General features: G+C 42.4%; 1 protein-coding gene across 1 annotated transcript in view; it reads left to right on the top strand.

Moving 5' to 3' along the window:
- Positions 1–21518, top strand: part of RALB (RAS like proto-oncogene B) — a 66400-nt gene that overhangs the window by 9697 nt on the left and 35185 nt on the right. The window lies entirely within an intron of this gene.

Below are 21518 nucleotides of genomic sequence, written 5' to 3'. Positions count from 1 at the left end.
CTATTCAAGGTCCTCCCTGGCATCAACCATTGTTGGTTTAGAGATGCCAGACGAAACATCTCCAATCATTCTGTTCAATAGCCATTAATAGAGGTATCATGCATGAATTTATCCAGTCCTTTTTTGAACCTGGCTATGCTGTCTGCTTCCACCACCTCCGGTGATGAAGAATTCTACAAGTTAACTACATATAGGTTGTGTTAAAATGTACTTTCTCTTGTTACTTTTAAACCTGTCACATACTGATTAAGAGAACTAAGGGCCCCTTAGTTCTAGCATTTGGGGAGTTAATGAACAGGGAACTGTTGTTCACTTGGCTCGCACCCTTCATGATTTTGTAGACCTCAGTCATATCCTACCCTCAGCCTTTTCCTGGACAGTCCTAGCCTTTTCAGTCTCTCCTGGCATGGCAATTGCTTTGTGTGCCTGAGCATTTTGATTGCCCTTCTCTGTTTCTTTTCTAATTCTACTACATCCTCTTTGAGATGTGGGGACCAGAACTGCACATAGTATTCAAGATGTGGGCGCACCATAGGTTTGTGTAGTAGCATGATGATGGTCTCTATTTTCAATTGTTAATGATGCCCAACATTTTATTGGCTTTTTTGGTTACCACTGCACAGTGAACTGATGGTTTTATGGAACTATCTACAGTGACTCCCAGGTCTCTGTCCTGAGTCATAGCAGCTGGTTCAGAACCCAGCACTATGTATGTATAGTTGAGGTTATTTTTCCCAGGTCCATAATCTTGCACTTGAAGTTCAAGTGCCCTTTTTTTGCCCACCCAGATCTTTTTGCAGCTCCTCTCCATCAGTTTGGGACTTGATTACCTGGAACAATTCAGTATCATCTGCAAACTCAGAGATTTCACTGTGCACCCCCATTTCCAAGTCATTGATGAAAATGTTGAACACAATTGGGCCCAACACAACCCTATTTTTGAGCTCCCTCCATCCTGAAAAGTGACCATTAAACCCTATCCTTTGCTTTCTGTCTTTTCACCAGGTTTCAGTCCAAAAAAGAACGTTCCCTCAAATGCCCTGGAAACCCCCCTTTTTTTTTTTAAATCTTTGGAGATGGACCTTGTCAAATAATTTTTGAAAGTCCACATATATTGTCAACTGGATCCCCCTTGTCAACACCCTCAAAGAACTCTGGCAGATTGGTGAGGCAGGATTTCCCTTTACGAAAACCATGTTGGTTCTTCCCCAGAATACCATATTTGTCCGTGTGACTGCTGATTTTATTATTTATTATAGATTCTACCAACTTGCCAGGGATGGAGGTGAGACTCACTGGTCTGTAGTTCCCAGGATCACTGCTGGATCCCTTGTTGAAGATGGGTGTTATGTTGGCAACTTGCAAGTCCTCTGGCACAGAGAGTATTTATAACGATAGGTTACCTACTATTGCCAGCAGTTCTGCAATTTCATCTTTGAGTTCCTTCAGGGCTTGGGCAAATGCCATCCAATCCTGGTGACTGATTAGTATTAAGTTTATCAATTTGTTCTAAAACTTCCTCAGTTGTCACTTCAATGTGGTCCAACTCTTTAGACCCATCTGCTAACAAGGATTAATCTGGCACGGGAATTTCCCCAGTGTCTTCTGCAGTAAACACTGATGCAAAAATTTACCTGGCTTCTCTGCTATGGCCTTATCTCTGAGTGCACCTTTTATACCTTGGTCATCTAAGGGTGCCGCAGATTCCCTACCTGGCTTCCATTTTTTGAAGGATGTCTTTTTGCCTTTAATGGCCTCCTTAACTCTGCTATTAAACCACGCAGGGTTTTTATTGGTCTGCTTGGTATCCTTTTTGATTTGTGGTATGCACTTTTCCTGAGTCTCTAATATGGTAATTTTAAACAGCTTCCAAGCTGCCTGTAGGCTTTTTACATTTTTGCCTGCTCCTTAATTTCTTTCTAACAAACTTCCTCATTGTTGTATAACTTCCCTTCCTAAAGTTGTATATTGGCATGGTGGACTTTTTTGACACACTTCCTGCTAGCATGTTGAATGTGATTATGTTATGGTCACTACTACAGGGTGTCTCACCAACAGATACCTCTTGAGCCAGGTCCTGAGTGTAGGGTTGCTTCTTTTACGGGTTCCAAGATGAGTTGTTCTATCTAGAAAGCAGTCATTTATCACATCCAGAAATTTTATTTCCACACCTTGTCCTGATGAGTTTATCCAGCTTATGTGTTGAAGTCTCCAATTATTATTGCTTGTCCCATTTTAGCATCTTCTCTAATCTCCCTGAGGCTTTCATAATCACCTTCAGCTTCCTGATCAGATGGTCAGTAGTACAGTCCTAGTACTATATTCTTTTTATTCAGGTATTGATTTCTACATATAGGGATTCTATGGCTTGATCTTATCCTTATTTGAGTCAATAGTAAAGCTTGCATACCAATGATCTTAATACTACATAGCCTGAACTAGTCCAGAAATTAAGATCTGGCAGGAAGAATTTTAATTGCAATAGCACATTAAATCTTATTGTGATTTAGGTGTAAATTACTAAAGCCAAATACTTTCAGAGAGATACAAGCTGTAACAATTACTTTATCTTCAGGGAATTTCCTTCTTTAATTGATTGAAACGGGTATTAAGTTTCAGCTGAAACTCATCCCTGGGGACAAGTGCTACTGGATTCTGCCATGGCTCGGTTTCAGTGTATGCAGCCAGTTAACATGCAATGGAAAGCTCCAGTAGCTGTCAGGCAAGCCAAAGAAATTCATCACTTACCTTTTGATGGATGGGGAATAAATTACATTTTTTTTCCCTTTGGAAGACGTACACACTTCTTTTGTTATACTGTCTGGTAATGGCAAGGATTTTTTTGGAAGGTAAATTCCTGGAACATAACTAGAGCCAGCATTAGTTAATAGCACTCCAGGCACTATGTGTACAAGGCCAAATACAGGGGAAGGGTGGAGCGAGGTTTCCATTTGATAAACTATAGGAAAAATGACTTTATCTCACCACTAACATTTTCATTTTCCAGAATGTAATTCTTGGTTAGAAAAGGAAGGATTATTCCTTTTAGGTAAAAAAAATATATTTCTGATACGTGTGAGCAAATCTATCGCTCTCCCTTTATTCAAACCCTCCTTGGAAACTTCTATAAAGTTTTTCAATGCTGATCCACCAGGCGTTGCTATTTACTTGGTTAAAAGAAGCAAAGCGCTTGTCTCGGTCCAGTTACAGCTGACGCGTTACTAATGGCAGCGCGAGTTACTAATGCTCTAGGTGAGATCCTGATGCCCATTGGTACCTGTTCTTGCTTCGCTTGTATTTGTTTTTGGTCATAATCTCTCCAGAGAAGGGGCATTTGTTTTCCAACTCCTCAAAGGTACCACACTTGTCTTTTACTTCATGTAAATCAATAGAAATCAGGCAGGAAACAAGAAACCACCACAACAATACACATGTGCTTTTCCAGGAACAGTCCTCATATTCTGCTTTTTGTTATGCCAGCATAATAAATCCCACTTTTGCAGAGAGTTCTGCCCTCTCTGCAGTGTGTACATGCCTACCATAGAGTGTTTAGCAGTATATATTTTCTAAGCATTGTACAATTATTAAATAATCTGGGCAATCCATGAAGTTGTAAATCCTGTTTCCATGGCACAGATTATGAAACCACATCTTTCAATGTTTAAGTGACTTGCCCAAGGCCACAGAATGTGCCTGTGGCAGAGCTGCAATGTCAGAACTGGACTCTTGGGTTGGTGTTCAGCCTCTTACAGCATATCGCCAAATTAAGCATGGTGCTAAGAATTGTCCTTCCTGAGGGGCATGGTTGTTTATTAACTAGAAGCAGCATGTAGAGTTTGAAAGAGGGTGGGTAAAAATACCATTTTCCCTTAGTCAATGGGGGAAAATGTCCAAGAAGATGGAGGTGGTTAGCTGTGTTATTCTGAAGTTAGGCAGAAGATAAAGTTAGGCAGTGTGACACCTTGGAGACTAATTGCTTCAAACTGGTATAAGCTTTAAGAGGCAACAACCTACTTTATCAGGTGTATGGTACAGGGAATGTGATAATTATGACTTAGAAATAAAAGTATGAATGCATTCAAGACAAACTAACCAATTATTTTGTATAGGAATACCTCCTTACCTAAAAGGGGCCAAAGAGCTTTCCAAACCTAAAATTATCTAGGAGCACAGCATGCCTTGGGCCCTCCGCACCAAATTACATAGGAACCCTTCTTACACCATTGAGATGTACCCACCTTGGGGCTGAAACATGTCAGTTGTTTAACCATGCTGCACAGCAGCTCAGAAGAGGGAAGTAAAAAAGGTTGCTACATCCATCTGGAACTGTAGAGAAATTTCAGGCAAGCAAAGAGCAATTATTTGTGCTGGAATTTGGTCAGAATATCTTGCCAGCAAAGGCAGGGAATGTGGTGGAGGCAACAAGCTGCGGCCCTGGAAGGAAGGCAGTAGTTCCTGTTGTTCATTAGTAGCTTCAGAGGAAGGAGTACATCCTGCCTGCTCAGGCTTATCCATCAGCAAGATTATGCTAACACTAATTTTATTAGTCCTTGTGCCTTCCCTGTTGAGGCAGGAGCCTGTTCAGCATCTGTCAGGAAATAGAAAACTTTCTCTATAAAAGGATGTTAAGCTTTTTGTCTAGCACGCTGCAAATTACTTATCTATTTAGACTGAAATCCCAGTCACTTGCATCTTCAACAAAGACTCCACAGGGTTGCAAACACAGGATCGTTAGTCCTCACATCCTAGCCAAATTTCTCCTCCAATTGCAGAAGTTTTTTTCTCCCCAGTATTCAACAACTTCCTGGCTGTGAATTTGAAGCAAATTTAAATTGGTGACTGGTAGCAGGGTACTGCACTGTATTCAGCCATGTTAGGCACAGTAGCAGTGCAAATTTTCCCCATAACATTGATGCAACATAATTCCAACCTGGAGATGAGAGAGTAGTTCAGTCTCCACAGCCCATTCAATGTGTTCTGAGTAGTCTCCATGGAGGTTATACATCTCTCGTGTGACTCATTTTTATGCCTGGTAGTATCTTTCAGGCACAGCTAGCAGTCTAAATTAGACTAGAACCAGCAATCCAGACCCTTCTTCACTGAGGATTGAGTCTGTATGACCTAGTATTTAGTCCAAAGTGCAGTGCCCCCCTGCATGTCTTGCTTCTGTATGGTGAACTGGTTTGGGAGCAGCTTCTGGGTCTGGTACGGTGTATTTTCATACAGCCGCTGAGCTGGTTCAGAACCCCTCTGTTGTCCAGAAGCGAACCCTCTCCAAACCTGCCGTGTGCCTTGCTGAAGGATGTGGGATTGTGCATACAGAATAGATCTGAACTAATCTCACACACAAACAGGCATATCTGCGGAGCACAGCCCTTTACTCTCTAGTGCAGGGGCAGGCAATTATTTTGGGCAGAGAGCCGCTTACTGAGTTTCGGCAAGCCATCGAGGGCCGCATGACAGGCAGCCCAGGGCAGATTAATATTAATTTTCTACATTTTTTAGGGGCCCCGCGGGCCAGATAGAATGGCCTGGCAGGCCACATCCGGCCCTCAGGCTGCATTTTGCCCACCCCTGCTCTAGTGCCTGGTCTGCAAGGGGTAACCAGACTTATACTCCTCTAACTAATAGACACATATCTTTAGGGTTACCATATTTCCAGGTTCAAAACAGAGGATACCTGTGGGAAGAAGGGGGCAAAGGGGGAGGGGTATATGATTATGGGGGAGAGCATATGTCTGTGCTCTGCCTCTGCCCCTCACTCCTAAGCCCCTACCTCCCCAGCCCTGCTGGTGCCCCTCACTCCCCAGTCCTGCCAGTGCCCCTCACTCCTGACCTGCAGTTCCCCCCACACCACCCAGTCCTGCCGGTGCCCTCACTCCTCACCTCCAGCCCCCTGCCTCCCCAACCCTCCATGATGCCCCTGGCTCTCAGCCCTGCCGGTGCCCCTCACTCCTGACCCACAACCCCCTGTCCCCCCAGCCCTGCTGCCCACACAGCTCCTGCCTGTGCATGCATGCGTGCGCGTGCACATGCACATACACGTGTGCACACACACACACTTGCTGGGGCCTGTGAGCAGAGCACATGACCCCTGACAACCAATCCCCTTGCCTGCTGCTCCCAGCCCCAAGCATCCAAGCTGCTCATGCCTGAGAAAAGCAGAGGCAGAGCAAAAACCCAGATACTTGCTCACATTTTAAAAACTTGCCAGGACACAAGGATGGGGGGGGCCAAAAAAGAGGACATGTCTGGGGAAAACCCAGATGTAGGGTAGCCCTACATACCTTGAGCTCAAGTGATATGGAGCCTGTGTCTCCAAGAGAAAAGTCCCCCAGTCCATTTCCCTGCCAGCTTGTGACCTTGAAGCTATAAGGCCTTGCAGTGCCTGCTTATGGCTGAAGTCTTTACAGCCAAAGATGTATTTCACTTGCCTTGCTCTCATAACTAGAGGAGGAGGGGTACTGTGGCAAAGCAAAGGGCTTGCTCTGAAGCTTAGGGATTTGTCTAGTAAAGTAGGAGGAAGCTGGTGAAAATGATCCTGGAGCCTGTTGCACCTACAGTTAAGGGCAAAAACATGTCAATCACTTCTCTGTGTTTTTACACCTGGACCTGACTGGACACATTACTTCTTATTTATACCTACTGCATAGAAACAAGACCCAGTAATTACAAAGCAGTCCATCTGTGTCATGTGATGGCAGCACGAAGAATCAACAGTTAAATCACGAGGGCAGAGAGAACTTGTGCATACTATATAACCCCAGAAGGAGGCAGGCTTTAGATCGACCCTGAAAGTTGTGGAGGTGGGGAGAGCTCATTTCCTACAGCTAGTGAATAAATCTAACTCTTGTTTAACAAGCAACTACTATTGCAACTGAAATCACTTCAGGACATGAGAGCTGGAACCCTAAGAAGAATCTGTGACAGACAGATTTGGGAATGTATAAAAAGATGCATATCTTACATGATTTCTTGAGGTGCAGATAAGAGTCTTAGGTAGACACAGGGGGGGCAGGCTTCTTTATTTCCATTGAGAAAAGAGTCATTCTTGCTGTTTTTAAATCATAATGATTTTCAGTTTTTTTCCAAATGTGATGTTGATTTGCTTAAATTTTTAGCTTTCATGCAATGGAATTCTAGGCTTTTTTAAAACCAAGTTTTTAGCAGAATAGTGGAAAAATGTGAATAAGACCCATTAGTGAAAAAGTTGGTAGGACTTGTGATGGGATGTTTATACAAGTGCTGGTTCATGTTCTAATTAGACCACGTCAGAGCAGACTTAATTAATCAAGTCTGCTCCATGTTCCAATTAGAACGCTGTAGTGTGGCCTCATTGTCATGTGTATAAGCCATTGTGGGTTTAAAAATGGCCACTGGGGTGCATTATCTAAACCTCTTCAAATGAAGTTTAGATAAAGCATCCTGTGGCTATTGTTAAACCCGTGGGGACTTAATATACATGACAATGAGGCATTTTAATTAGAGGGGCTCTCCGGGAACCGCCGTAATTAAAACAGCCCCTCCCACCCCTGAGCACATGTATAGGCACCCATGCATGAGCTGACCTGAACAGAGTTCTGGAAAGAGTTTCAAATCTCAGCTCATCAACTAAATGTTGAAGATGAGGCATATGCTCACATCTCAACATCCGTTAAGTAATTTGAACTTTGCAGCTTGGCTGACTTCTACAGTAGGCAGAACCAAAACACTGGTTATGAACCAAGGAGAGATCGTATTAAGACATGGTGTAGTTCATGCCTATTTCTGAAAAAGTGGGATTCCCCAGAGGGCTTTTCTGAGTCCAATAACATTCAATGAATGATTAATGACTTGGAGAGTGGAACTGCGTGTGCACTTGGTAAATTTTTAGATGACTCCAAGTTGGGAGGGGAAGCGATCTAGATTTTAAAAAAGACCTTAATTACAAAAATGATCTGAAATAAATAGGAGGAAATTCAATAAAGGCGACTGCAATTATACTTAGGAAGGAACAATCGAATGCACAAATACAAAACTGGGGAGAGACTGATTAGGCTGCAGTACTGCAGAAGTAGATAGCAAGCTTAATGTGAGTCCACATTATTACATTGTTGCAAAAAACCCCCCAAACAAAACACTATTTGCAAAAGGGAGGTACATTAACAGGAGTGCTGCATGCAAGCCCCAGGACGTGATTCTCCTCCACTGTATAATTAGAACTGATAAGGCCTCAGCTGGAGTATTGTGTCCTGCTTTGGGCACCGCGCACTGAGATACGGAGAAACTGAAAAGGGTCCTGAGGTCAGCAACAAAAATGACGAAAGGTTTGGAAAGGATGGAAGAACTGGGATTCTGGAGAACAGAAGACTGAGAGGGATGTGATAACCATCTTTGAATACCCGAAGGGTGGTTATAAAGATGATGATAAACTGTTCTTTCCCGAAAGGAAATTTAGATCAGATACTAGGTGTTCTTACTGTGAGGAAGGTTACGTACTGGCACCAGTTACATATTCATCACTGGTAGTTCTTGAGTGAAGGTTAGAGAAACACTTGTCTGGGATGGTTTTGACAGGGATGTTACTGTCAGTTGGGCTAGGTGACCTTCTGAGGTCCCTTCCATCCCTTTTTATATGATACTATGAAAAAGCAGGAAATACATAGATGAACCATGATTCTTGCCCTTGCTATTGGCCTTCATATCTTAAGTCTCAATGGCAAATCTGGAGCTTGTTTGCTTTCCAAAGTACCTGCAAGGCCTGCAGTGGGTGGGGAAGGAAATAGCAGCCGCTGCTACTCTGCAATAAGCTCCCAGCTTGATTTATTTAAAGACACCCCCTTCTAAGTTTTCCAGGAAGTAACTTGATGAGTTAATACACATCTGCCTATGCTGCCCATTCCCAGTTACATTATGTTTACTGAGTAGGCAGAGAGCAAGAGTTAGCATGATTCTTTCCTCTGCTGGTTAGAGCACCCTCCCAGGACAGAGGCAACCTGTTTCAGTAAATAAATACGTCAGTGTAGTTGGACCACCAACATCAAAGACTGGACGGGATTAAAACTGACTGATTGTTCAAGGATTGCAAAAGACCGGGAAGAATGGAGGAAAGGTATTGCTACATCAAAGGTGCTCCAACGGTCGGTGTGGCCTTGGGACTGACTTGACTTGACATGATTTTATCCTAACCTTGAAGGCACTCCCAGGCTTATATTTCTTCTCTCTTGGACTGCATGACTAACGTTATTGCCTTCAGAGTGATGGCTTTTCAGGGGCAGGAACTGATGATCTCCTTAGCATTGTCCACCTATTTTACAGAGTGTTCAGTGTGTTACAGAGTATATTCATTTACGGTGCAGCATGAATGACCAGTACTATTTGCAATATAGCTTTTTAAATACTTTATATCAGTTAATGACTTCAGTACTGAAAGGCATTAGGCTGACAGCCTTGGAGACGGTCACCTTCTGTTGATCAGCAGGAAGGAAAAAGCCTGAGCTTCCCCTATACAGCTTGTACACATGCCTGGAAGAAACCGCGTCTAGAGAGGGGCTCACTTTCCTTTCTCCATTCAGCCACAGCCTTTTATTCTGGGGTACTCAAATAGTGGCAGATGTGGTGGTCTTCTGTGATGTGGATTTTTATTCCTATGGGAAGTGGTCTGAGATCAACACTTCATTTGCGATATAACCCCAGACATCCAGGGATGAAGATTTTTGGTTACTACTGACCCATACCAGATTCAGATATTTTTGTCTGTCACTGAAAATCTCAAGTTTCTCCTCAGTGAGTCATCCAGGTCCCCAGATCATTCTGCTTTGGAACAGTTACATTTTTACTCCTTAAAAAAAAAAACAACAACCAAAAAACAAGTAACGCTAATCTGATTGTCAGCAGGTAACAGTGAGTGAGAATCAGGTGTGAACAGACAATAGCAAGTAAACTTGATTGCAGATCCAGCACACTCACAGATACAGAGGCATGCGGATGCTGCATATTAATTAGCCGCTTCTGGGTCACATTTGTTTCTTCTCCCCCCAAAAATTCTCATCAACATTAATGCCCTTTGCATCAGACCCATAGACCTTCAAGACTACACTGCACCTGCTTCTCTGCTGCCTTGCATTTTCCAGGGTCATTTGCACCTGTACAAAGGACAGTTTTGATCTGGTACCATTTTGCATTCTGGTACCCACTTGGGTCTGAATGACCACAAATGATGCAAAGCAGTGGAAGGATATCCGGGCTCATGCATACTGCCACTTGGTTGTTACCCTGTTATTAAATGACTAGAGTAACGTATTTCAAGGGTGAGGCCTTGTTCTGTGCTCTGAAGGGGATAACTTGTCGCTATCTGAGGTTGTTCAGCTATATCAGGGTTCTGGTATTAAAAGTCTGATCAGAAAAGTGAAGCCAAAGGTACCAGCATTATTCTTTATAAAATCCAGCTTGAGGATAAATTTCATACCTGAATAGATTTCAGCAATGTACAATTAGAAGTGTCAAATTTTGATTTATAGTCTCTTAAAAGGTTGCGTAAAGTTAACTAGTAAACAAAATCCTAAAGTTATACAAAGGTGACTGTATGATTAAAGTGAAATCCGAGTTTGCAAACCTCGTAGCAGGTTCAGACATATCACGGACTTTTTTTCCCATCTAGGCCTAACTTCCTTAAAGCATTGTATTGGCAGTTTTTAGCATGCTTATCTCAGATTTTGATCTAAATTAGTCCGGTATAAATCTAGAGTTACTTCAGCAGCCCATGAAATGAAATTGGATTTTAGATTATTTTGACTTTAAATTTAGGTCCGAAAATGTCCCCAGAACCCAAGAAGGGAAGGGAGAGGACAAGAATATGTCAAGGCAGGTGTCTATTGATGCTGCAGAAACAATTTTCGTTAGGCAACAAATATCAGGAAAAAATAGGATTGCTGGCATTTCTTTGCTGTGGACGGAGGAGGAATATTCGAAATATATAAATCCAAGTCCTCTGTTGCTGTGGATTAGTGCAGTTCTACTGAAATTAATAGGGATATACTGAATTATGCCAGCTGAAGAGTGGGCTCTACACCATACATATAAGTGAGGTAAGCCCAATCACAAGGGCCCAGGGTCTGGACCTAGTCTCCTTATAAGTTGTTAATATAACTCTGAGTTTTGCAAAATATGTAAATCCCTGAAGTGTCTTTTGAAATAACTTGCCAACATAATTTTCTTCCAGTTCATTTCAGATATAAATTGGTTTCCTAAGGAAACCTACTAGTTTAGTAAATCAAACAGAGATCCCTCTTAAATTAAAAAAAATACAGAAGTATTAGCCAGTGTCAACATCTCTTTTCTTCTTCAGGGCTCAATTACCATGGTGAACATTGTGTCCAATACAAGCCCACGTCCTAGTCATTGGTAGTATAATTTAAAGTCTTGACTCAGACTTTTATGCCTTTTGTTAATTGCTCTTGCTTGGATATTATTTGGATGTAGTATTTTATGTTTTAAGGTTTTCTTTTTAATAGTTGTGCAAAAATAAAATGCCTACACATCATGCAGTCATTAAAGTTCTGGTCTAAGGAGACACAGGCATAGAGCTGTGAGCCTACTGCGACTGCTGTCCTCAAATTAATTTTTATGGCCATTCCCAGGCTACTTGAAGGCTGTTGCACAGAAGTGCAATAATTGATTTCATGCTTTTCTTAAAGGAATATGACCCTGGACTTTTTATGTCATCCCAATAGAGGGGAAGATCATACATCAGAGGAGTAAACTAGCAATAATGCATGGCACTTGAAAGATCTATATTTTGGGTCCTCAGGGACTGAAGTGTTCGTTAATAGGCTGAGTTAAATTGGCTGAATGAGCTCAGTACATGCAGGAGGGGTGCAACCAATATACTAATGACATCATTAGCTTCTAGCAGTTGGGGTGGCAATAAAAAGTTAATTTTATCCCCTCCTGACAGGTCTTTAACTATAGGCCATAGTTGATTGAGAAGCAAAGGACACTAGGGCTATGGACACATGAACAGAGAAGCTTAAGGCATAAACTTGGAGCCAACTGCACTATGGCAGCTGCATACAAATGAGCAGGCTGTGCATTCAAAAGCATGAGAAACGAGTTAGGTCTGCATTGAAAGGCAGTTATAAGAAAGTCCTTGATTCATCATGAGCTAAACTGCACTTAGGGACTGCACCATGTGTTCACAGTTTTGGTTCAGTTGGACAAGCTTGGCTTGTCATATAGTCACCTGTTCATGTGTTCATGGCTTAGAGGAGTACATGGACTGTCCGAAGTAGAAGCATTATCTGCGGATCGAGGGAAGAGATTCTTACGCTGTATTTGTCATTGGTGAGGCCACGTCTGGAGTCCTGTCTCCAGTTTTGGGATCCCCACTATAGAAAGGATGTAGAGAAATTGAAGAGAGCCAAGTGAAGGGGAATGAAAATGGTTTGGGGGCTGGGGGACATGACTTCTGAGGAGAATCTGGGGGAACTGGGCTGAGAGAAGAAGTCTGGAGAGGAGAAGGCTGAGAGGAGAGTTAATAGCAGTCTTCAACTCCCTTCAGGGTGGGTCTGAAGAGGATGGAGCTGGACTGTTCTGAGTGGTGGCACATGACAAAACAAGGAGCAATGAGCTCAAATTTAGGTTAGAAATTAGGAAAATCTTTCTCACTAGGAGGGTAGTAAAGCACTAGAAGAGGCTACCTAGAAAGGTTGTGGAATCGCTATCCTTAGACGTTTTTAGGACCTGCATAGACAAAGCCCTGGGTGGGATAATCGGTCCTGCTTTGAGCAGGGGGTTGGACTACATGACCTCCTGAGGTTCCTTTCAACCCTAATTTTCTTATGATTCTAAGTGACACTCATTTTTTTGAAATTGCTTTTCTTAATCATCAGTCCTAAGCTTTATACCTGTGTTTATTTACTATGAAAAGGTGTTTGCAGGATATATCAAGAGAAGCATGTTGCTTCTATGCGGGAAGAATACTAATATAGGAGCACTGAGCAGCCTTGTTGGCAGATACTCACCCTAGTGTAAAGAGAAGTTCTGAAACCCAGATTATCATAGAAGATATTTCTCCAATACTTCTCTGATCATAGGAGCAATTAAGAATGAATAGAAATCATGTTATGTTGATATTACCTCTATATATGGCACTTTCCAGCCCTATGGTCCTCTCTGTAAACTACTCATGAGTTGAACAGCTTTACAGACAGGTACTAGTTTACCCATTACTGAAAGACTGCCACCTTTAGTGATATGCAGAAGCTGAGTAACTGCATAGTAATATTGCACAGGCTGGTGATGAGAAGAATCTGTACCAAAGTGAACTTACAGAAGCAGTAGGGAAGGCAAACTATAACTACAAAGTGGAACTTACATGAGACACAGGGATTAATACTTATACTTTTGTTAAGTGCCAGGGGATATTTAATGACCACAAGCATTCTGGACCATGGATCCGTGGCTCATCCAAAAAAAGTCAGCCTTGTTGACAATGCAGTGCTTTCTTGAAACCTGATTGGGACATTAACTTCCTGTAGCACCTTTGTTTTCAGGACAGGTTTCCCATTTGAGTACTGACTAACTCTATGTTGACTGATTTCTTCTAGGATCAAGTCCATAGGGGCAGCATTGCAGGAGCAGTGAAAGCTAAATCTTGCTTCTGCCTTTTACTACTTATATGCTTTATCTGTGAATTTAGGTGACTTTACAGTAACTCTAGAAGGTATAGTAATGATGTGTGAATACACAAAAGCAAGTCAACTCTATTGTAAAAATGTTGCTGGTTAAATTTATAGAACATTCTGATGCCACAACATATTTGCAATAATTTTTGCAATATCGGAATCTAACATTAAAGAGAGAAACCAACATTTATATCAATTATGATATTAGAACTGAATATAGAGATTTAATTGCATAAATATAAGCTATGTTTTTATATTTCTAGAAGATCATTTGACTTGCTCTGGGTTGTAGGAGAGTAAATCAATGTAATCAGCTTATTGCAGGCAGAGACAGATATTTTTAAACTTCTTAATGTATTTTGCATTGACAAGGCTTTTTTCTGAAATAATGGTCACTTAATGTAAGAAACCTGATTGCTATCACAGCCAGTTACTTAACTGAGACATATGTCAATAATGGAATTTGGAAAATTTAATTTGGGTTCCATGATGTGGCAACAGTTCTGAATAAGTGACACAGATAAGATTTGTTTGTATATAACATTCTCTAAACTGGGTCAAATCTCTGTCCTGCAACCTTTAGTCATGGGGCAGTGCCATTCAACTCCATGAGCCAAATTCTTAATGGTATCTGCTCAACTATTATATAAGACAAACCTCTCTGTTTTGTTTGGGAGTTTTATCGAAGCAGGTGCTGCTTGCATAGAAATACTAGCAAAACAGTGACTGGTTTCAGTGTGAGCAGAATCAAACACATGATGGAAGTCAGGGTGAGTTTCCATAGAGTGAGTGAAGATAGCTCATTTAGGCTAGGGACAGACATTCAAAAAGCCTGAGCCTGAATTGATTCAATCTTTGCAGGTTAGTCTAACCTGCCTAGGCTGAATCAGTTTGTAACTGAACAGACATCCCCTCTGGACTGAAAAAATGCAGGTACATGCCTACAGTGGCTCAGGCTAGAAGCCAGGGGGTGCTAAAGTAGCCCTCCCTTTCCTTCCACAATGCTGAACTGAGGGGGAGCGTGGCCAGGCCCCAGCAGGACACTTTGATTAAGGGGTCCCTTCCTTCCCCCCCACCCAGCAGCTCAGAAGGCAGTTAATAACAGTGTTTATCACCCCTAACTCAGTGTTTATCACCCCATCAGAAAGCAAAGCCTCTCTCCATTAGTTCAAGTTCTTCTTAAACAGCTTTTCCAAGGAAAGAACCAGTTTCCCACAGCACGGACCATAGCCAGCATGTGGTTGCTAGCTAATGCTGAGAGGTGTCTGTGTAAGGCAGAGGGGACGGGGGAAATCCCTGCTTAGCAGGGAGTGGTGAGAGGAGAGGGGGGGAGCAGCAGGAAGCCAGGCAGATGCCTGCAGTCTCTTCTGAGCTCCAGCCAGGGAGCAGAGAGCTCTGCCCAGCCCAGAGAGCATGCCAGGATGCTGGGGGAGTCTGATTTAACTTAAACCAGCAAGGGGTCTGGGACAGACATTGCATAAACCAGTTTGACCCAAATCAGTTAAGTCTGATAAACCTGGTTGAATGTAGTATCTCAAACCAGTTTCAGCCATTTTTAAACTGGTTTATGTGAACTGAACATCTGCTCTGTTACAGGTTTAAACCAGTTTCTGATCACTTAAACAGGTTTATGTGTAATGTCTGTCCCTAGTCTTAAGGATTGTAGAACAGGCCCTACCAATTGTCAGGCTATTGATTGACTTTGCTAATTGGTAAATGCAAGATTCTTACATCTGGATTCTGAAATTCTGTACCTCACAAGAGGTGAGAGGCCAGTGACAATCTTCCTCTTACAAATTACCTGTTCCAGTCCAAGCTTTATCTGCATCTGCAAGATTATTCTCTGTTGAAGTCTCTTCCACTATACTGATTTTCTGTTGTCTGTAGCAATGAGGAAATGGATGAGGAAATCAAACTGCCATAAACTTCTAAGAGGCCAGAAAAACAATTATTTTATCTACCTCTGACCTTTCCTATTTCAATTTACTCTTTAATGTTCTACGAAGCCTGAAAGTCAGAGATCCAAATAACCTATGTAGTGTAGTTGTTTTTATGCTTCTCCATGCATAGATCAAGTAGACTCTGTTGATTGCATTAGAGTACTTTAGTTTTACGCTAGGAGAACAGCAAAACAAGAAGGAACAAAAGTCTGTACAAGTGAACAGCGCATGTTTGTGTGTGTGCGCATGCATGCACGTGTGTGTGTGCGTGTGCGTGTGTCTCCTGTGACATGCCATGTGGGAAAAAAATAGCTGTTGTATTTTACATGCTTAGAATGTAAGGTTTAGTGCTATGAGAACAGCAGGCAGAAAGGTTTCATAGCTATCTATACCCCTAGCTACATTTGGAAAAAAAACCCTTCTGTTTAAAAAAAGACAGTGTGTTTTAATTATATTCCTTCTCAATTCTAATCCAGACTAGCACTAACTTTCTTGACTGAAAGGACTGTTTATTAAACACTGATAGCACTGACTTCGGCTACAGTCATGAATAAAAATCACAGGCTTCATTGTGCTCTCTATTCCATTTTGTGATGCTGAGGCTGGAGGACACTGGCCATATCTTACCAAATGAATTCCCTCAGTGAGATGGGAGGAATTTTCCACTGGTGCAAAGCAGGCAAGAGTTGTGGCTGGAACTTTGCTTGAGCTTCCCCTGAACCGTGATTCTTGAAAAACCATTTCTAGCTGGCATTGGTTAGAGCAGCTTTTGATGAGGGATTTGCTTCTGTCCTGTTGAGTGTTGTCTGTTGACCGTCTGTACTGATACCATATTTTCTTGCATACTGCAGGCCCCCGAATATAGTATGCACCTGGTTTTGAAAGGCAGAGTGAAGATAAAAGATCTTTCTTTGTAGTAAATAATGAGTAGCAGCATCTAAGGCAGTGGTTCTCAACCTTTTTGGACTCAAGGCACCCCTCCATAACTTTTGTGAACTGAGTGCTCCTCAATTTCAGAACTTAATTTGTATACCTCTGCTTACCTCCTAGCAGAGAGGCTGGTTTTAAGGCATTCCAATACAATTCTATTGGTTTTTATTTCAATCTGAAGTTACATAACACAGTCCTAGGCCTCTAGTCAATTAGCAAAGCTTTCCATGTGCAGGGGTGCCTGCTGCCTACATTACCCCGTATTTACGTTTGGTTTCATCTCCACCACTGTCCTGAGGCTGTATATACCTCTTATGACCTATATCCCAATGTAGTTAGGAATGCTGATTTTTCCGTGGCTTTGGAGATGTGATGGTTGGATACTAGACCTGCTTATCTGTGCACAGTGACCCCAGTCCTCCCCATCTTTGTAGTGGGCTGCCTGCTTGGCCTGGTACTCTTTTGACTGTTTCTTTGTACCACTGGTCATTCCTCTCCTGTTCCATTGAGCCCTCTGGGTTATACGCTGGGGGCACAGACAGAAGTGACAATTTTTGCCCAATCTGGCCACAGAAAGCAGCCTATAGCCATGACCAAACACAAGTGCACAGCCACGCAGCTTCAAAAATGGCCGATCTGGTGAAAATCTGAATCCTCATTGCATGAGGTGTCAGATGAAGATGTTTCAAAACAGAGCATCTTCTGTAACTTCTGTCTGTGCTGTGGGTGGTATGTCCTACTTGATGTATTTGTCACCAGTCTTGACTTTCCTGGGAAATACTGTCTCACCTCAGAGTACAGGGGTCTCAGTAACATGTTGCCTAATTTCCTGATAAAAAAGAGAGAGCTCCAGGGGATCGGGGACACAGAAGCTACAAGGAAACAGAAGGGTATTTAGCTTCATCATTATGAAACGATCTCATGTAAATTTGTATCCAAGTGAGTAGCTCTGGGTTAAATATGATGGGATGTATTATTTACTGCTGGCCTAAATGGGTGCCTCTCCTATTAAAGCAGATTTGCTTCTGTCTTGTTCTCTGTGTGGTCATTTATACTTCTGCAGTGTGATGCCGCAGTGGACAGGAAACGGCAGAATTATTCTGTGCTATGTGGGTGGTAGAAATTTACATCTGTTCAGTACAGGGTGAAACGGCAAACAGGGAAGCTGCGAGTCCAGCCCAGTAGGTGATGCCTATTTTTCTACTGTCACCTCTGCCAGGAACAGTCTTCCTGGTCCCATGTGCCAAGCAATCTGCTTCTCCTTCAAATCCCCCCCTCAGTCCTGCTATGTTTAGCTAACTCTTTCTCACTGTTAGAGAATCTAATTTGACAATCTCTCAATGCTTTTATATCAGGCTCATCACTATGGTTTCTAAGATCCTTCCTCCCAGACTTTGATACATTTGCCTTCATGTAAAATACATTTGCTCTAGAAGGTCTATAAATCCTTCTCTTCCGTTGTAAAGGAAATAAAACATGCAATGTTCAGCCATATCACATCTAGTAGTGTTAACACGTATTATAGAAGTAGCACAAAGGGTATCCAGTCAGGTTTCTGTTAAGAAATACAGCCCCCCTCTTGCAGAATTTACAATGCAACCATATGCTGAGAGGCAACAGCTGGGGATAAATAAAAATCCAACTTTCTATTTTAATCTTATCTGGGATTTTAATCGTTTTGAGTCCAGAGTTTGTCTTTTATTGTCTGTAAAGCACCTACCATATGTTTGACACAACAAGAATGATAATAAAGAGGAATTTACTCCCATAAATTGATGTGTACATTCCTTTCCCAAAGTATTGAGGCAAAAATACACCCCATCATGTCTGTGGTAACCAGGGAAATTATACTGTGTATAATTCACATTATGGCATGTGTTCTTTGTCATGACTGGACTCCGATAACTGTAGGTTTCCCTTGCACAGGCACATTTTGCAGAAGCAGGATAGGTGTGGTTTATTTTTTTCAACCATCTGTTGTGCAAGGAAGAAAGGGGGAAGTGATAGCACTGGACACAAGCTCCAAACCAGTGTAGAGTTCTGTTTGCAAAGGGCCAAAGTATGAAGAACAGCACTAGTTATCTGCTTAAGAAGGATGTGTGTATGTGGCACATGGCCTCAAATAGTTAACAGATTTTTAATGCAGAGCTAGTAACTGCAATACTATAGCACAGCCTCCCTTTGACTCAGTCCGAATACCAAGGGAAGAAATACTGGAGTCAGGATTTTTCCCATCCTATTGAGCCAAAATTAAGTTTCTTCTTGTTTGTTTCAGTTGGGAGACATTCAGGATGGAGCCAGGTATGTCTTCAATAACACTTAATTTACAAAGATGGTACAACATGTGGTTTCCTTGAACACAGCAGGAAATAAAGATTTCAGGTCTGATCCAATTTAACAACTTCTCATCCAAAAGTGCTTTCTTTTTTCCAGGACCATGCTGCCCGCACTTGATCTGCTGTCTTTTGGGCTTTCTGTCCCATTTCTCATTGTTTCCCTGTTTCACACCAGACAGAGACACTATTCAACTGAAGTCAATCCCACTATCTGTGATTAGAGTGGAACCCCTTTTGGGCACATTGCTAACTCCTGCTCCGGCCTTGCATACTATTTTATTTTGGGCAGTCTTCTGCTGTTTCAGCTATGTCTTCTATACATGTGCTCAGTTGTTTTTTATCTTGCATGGAAGACCTGGTTACACCTACCCATTGCAAACACAATTTAGTTTAGGCCCAAGACACGTCAGAGGCAAGGTTCTTGTTTCTTTTTTTTTGGTGTGTGCTGCAGGATGTTACATGGGGGCAGACCTAAAAAGTGGAATCAGTGACTATGCCAGCCAATCCATTGTCTCTCCTATTCCTCCATGTCTGCCCAGAGAACCTGAACCACTGAAATTAGGGGGAGTTTTACTATCAAATTTAGTGGGAACAGGATTTTATTTCTCGAAGCAGACATGACAACCCAAATTCCTACTGACTTGAGTGGGGTAAGGATTTCAGCCAGGATGTTCATGAACACAGGTGGGGGTGTGCAGTTAGGGAGAATAAGCTGACTTTTCCCATGATTTAAAACCAGGAAATTTCACTGGCTTCATAGAAGGAAACAGAGACATAAGGTTTTGTTTTATGAATTTGCTAGGTCAGCATGTCTGATGGCATTGACTTAGCAGGAACTGCATGACCTCTTTTGGAGGCCAACACTTGACACAGTGGATTAATAAAAATCTGAAGAATTACAATGAGTCTTGCCAATTACCATAAAAATGCTTAATGCTGCGTATGAGACGATATTTACTTATCTCTATAAGACAGCACATAAGACATTTGTTGTGCAACTAAATCTGGGGCTGCCTGTGCATTCTGCAACAAAATGATGGAAAGCAGGTCTACTCACCTTCCCTCGTTTTCTTTTGATCACCGGGGTGTGAGGGTCTACATGTCACAAATTTGAATCAAAGAGAGCTGCAGCTTTTAACACAAAGCCCTGACCTGGGGCTGACTTGGTCAGCACTGGGCGCATTTACATGAGACGCTGCGTTACTCGTTGCTACTGCGCAGTAGGGCTGGAAATGACCCATGTAACTGCTGGGTCTGTGACATGGCGGTTACTGTGCAGCCATTTAGGATTTGCTAAAGCAAGTCCTAAATGACTGAGTAGTAGGAACTGCACAGTCAGGTGCACATGTAGATGTGCCCACTGAGCTTGTAGTGCCTCTGGTCCACCATCATAGAGAAGCAGGGCTGAAAGGGACCTCCAGAAGTCATACAGCCAGGATCATCCGTATTCAAACCATCCTACACATACGATTGCTGAGACCTGGAGCACAAGACAGGCTGTTTAGGGTAAGCCACCACGTTACCTGCCACAAACTACCCTACTCCTATGTACTAAGGATCGAGGCAGGGCAAGACTGCATTGCAAACCTTTCCCAGCTGCTCTGCAGCCCCTCGTAAAATATGTTACAGGATATGACGCTTAAAAAAGGATGTGCGTGTTTGAACAGCTGGTGTTTCTGGTGGGTGCGCACACAATCCCACCTTCAAAGGCTACAACAGACGGGTTTAATTCAAGGTGGATTCACCGGGGTTTTGACTCGCGTCCGAACAGGCCTCTCCCCGCGCAACATGACCGGTGACGAGTCTCGACTGCACCAGGGCTAAGCGTTCATTCAGCTACTTTGCAGGTCCTCGGGGTGGGACAGCGGGCGTGTAGGATCCCAGCGGAAAAGGCTTTGCCAGGGGAACGGCTCAGCGGTGCCCTTTTAGTCTGAGCGTCCACCGTTAACGGGGAACGGGCTGCATGGAAAAGCAAGGCTGGAAGGACACGTATTATCCACCCCGGTGCAGCTGCACAGTGGAGGCAGATTAGGGTCGCCGACTCTGCGCAAACCTATTCCGGGACATTTCATCCCACGATGGATTAGACTTGACCTCGGGAAGGCAAATGTGCATGACTACTACATTTCTAAAAAACCCGCTGGCCATCTCCTGCATACCTCGGAGTCAACCTCTCATATGTCTCCGAACGAACGCCCTATCGCCGGATTCAACACGTAATAGTTATTGTCACAGGATTCAACCTTTAATAGTTATTAGAATGAACGTCCTATCATCAAATTCAACATTTAATAGTTATTGTCACTGGAGTCAGCAATTAACAGTAATTTGAATGAATGCCGTATCGCCGGATTCAACATTTAATAGCTATTGTCACAGGATTCAACCTTTAATATTTATTTGAATGCCTTATCATCAGATTCAATATTTAATATGTATTTGAATGAACGTCCTATCGTCAGATTCAACATTTAATAGTTATTGTCACTGGATTCAACCATTAACAGTTATTTGAATGAACGCCGTATCGTCAGATTCAACATTTAATAAGTTTTGTCACAGGATTCAACCTTTAATATTTATTTGAATGCCTTATCATCAGATTCAATATTTAATATGTATTTGAATGAACGTCCTATCGTCAGATT

Source organism: Alligator mississippiensis, chromosome 4, assembly GCF_030867095.1.
Source record: "Alligator mississippiensis isolate rAllMis1 chromosome 4, rAllMis1, whole genome shotgun sequence".
Classification (NCBI taxonomy): Eukaryota; Metazoa; Chordata; order Crocodylia; family Alligatoridae; genus Alligator; species Alligator mississippiensis.
The sequence above is the reverse complement of the archived record's forward strand: the minus strand, read 5'-3'. Positions and strand labels throughout refer to the sequence as shown.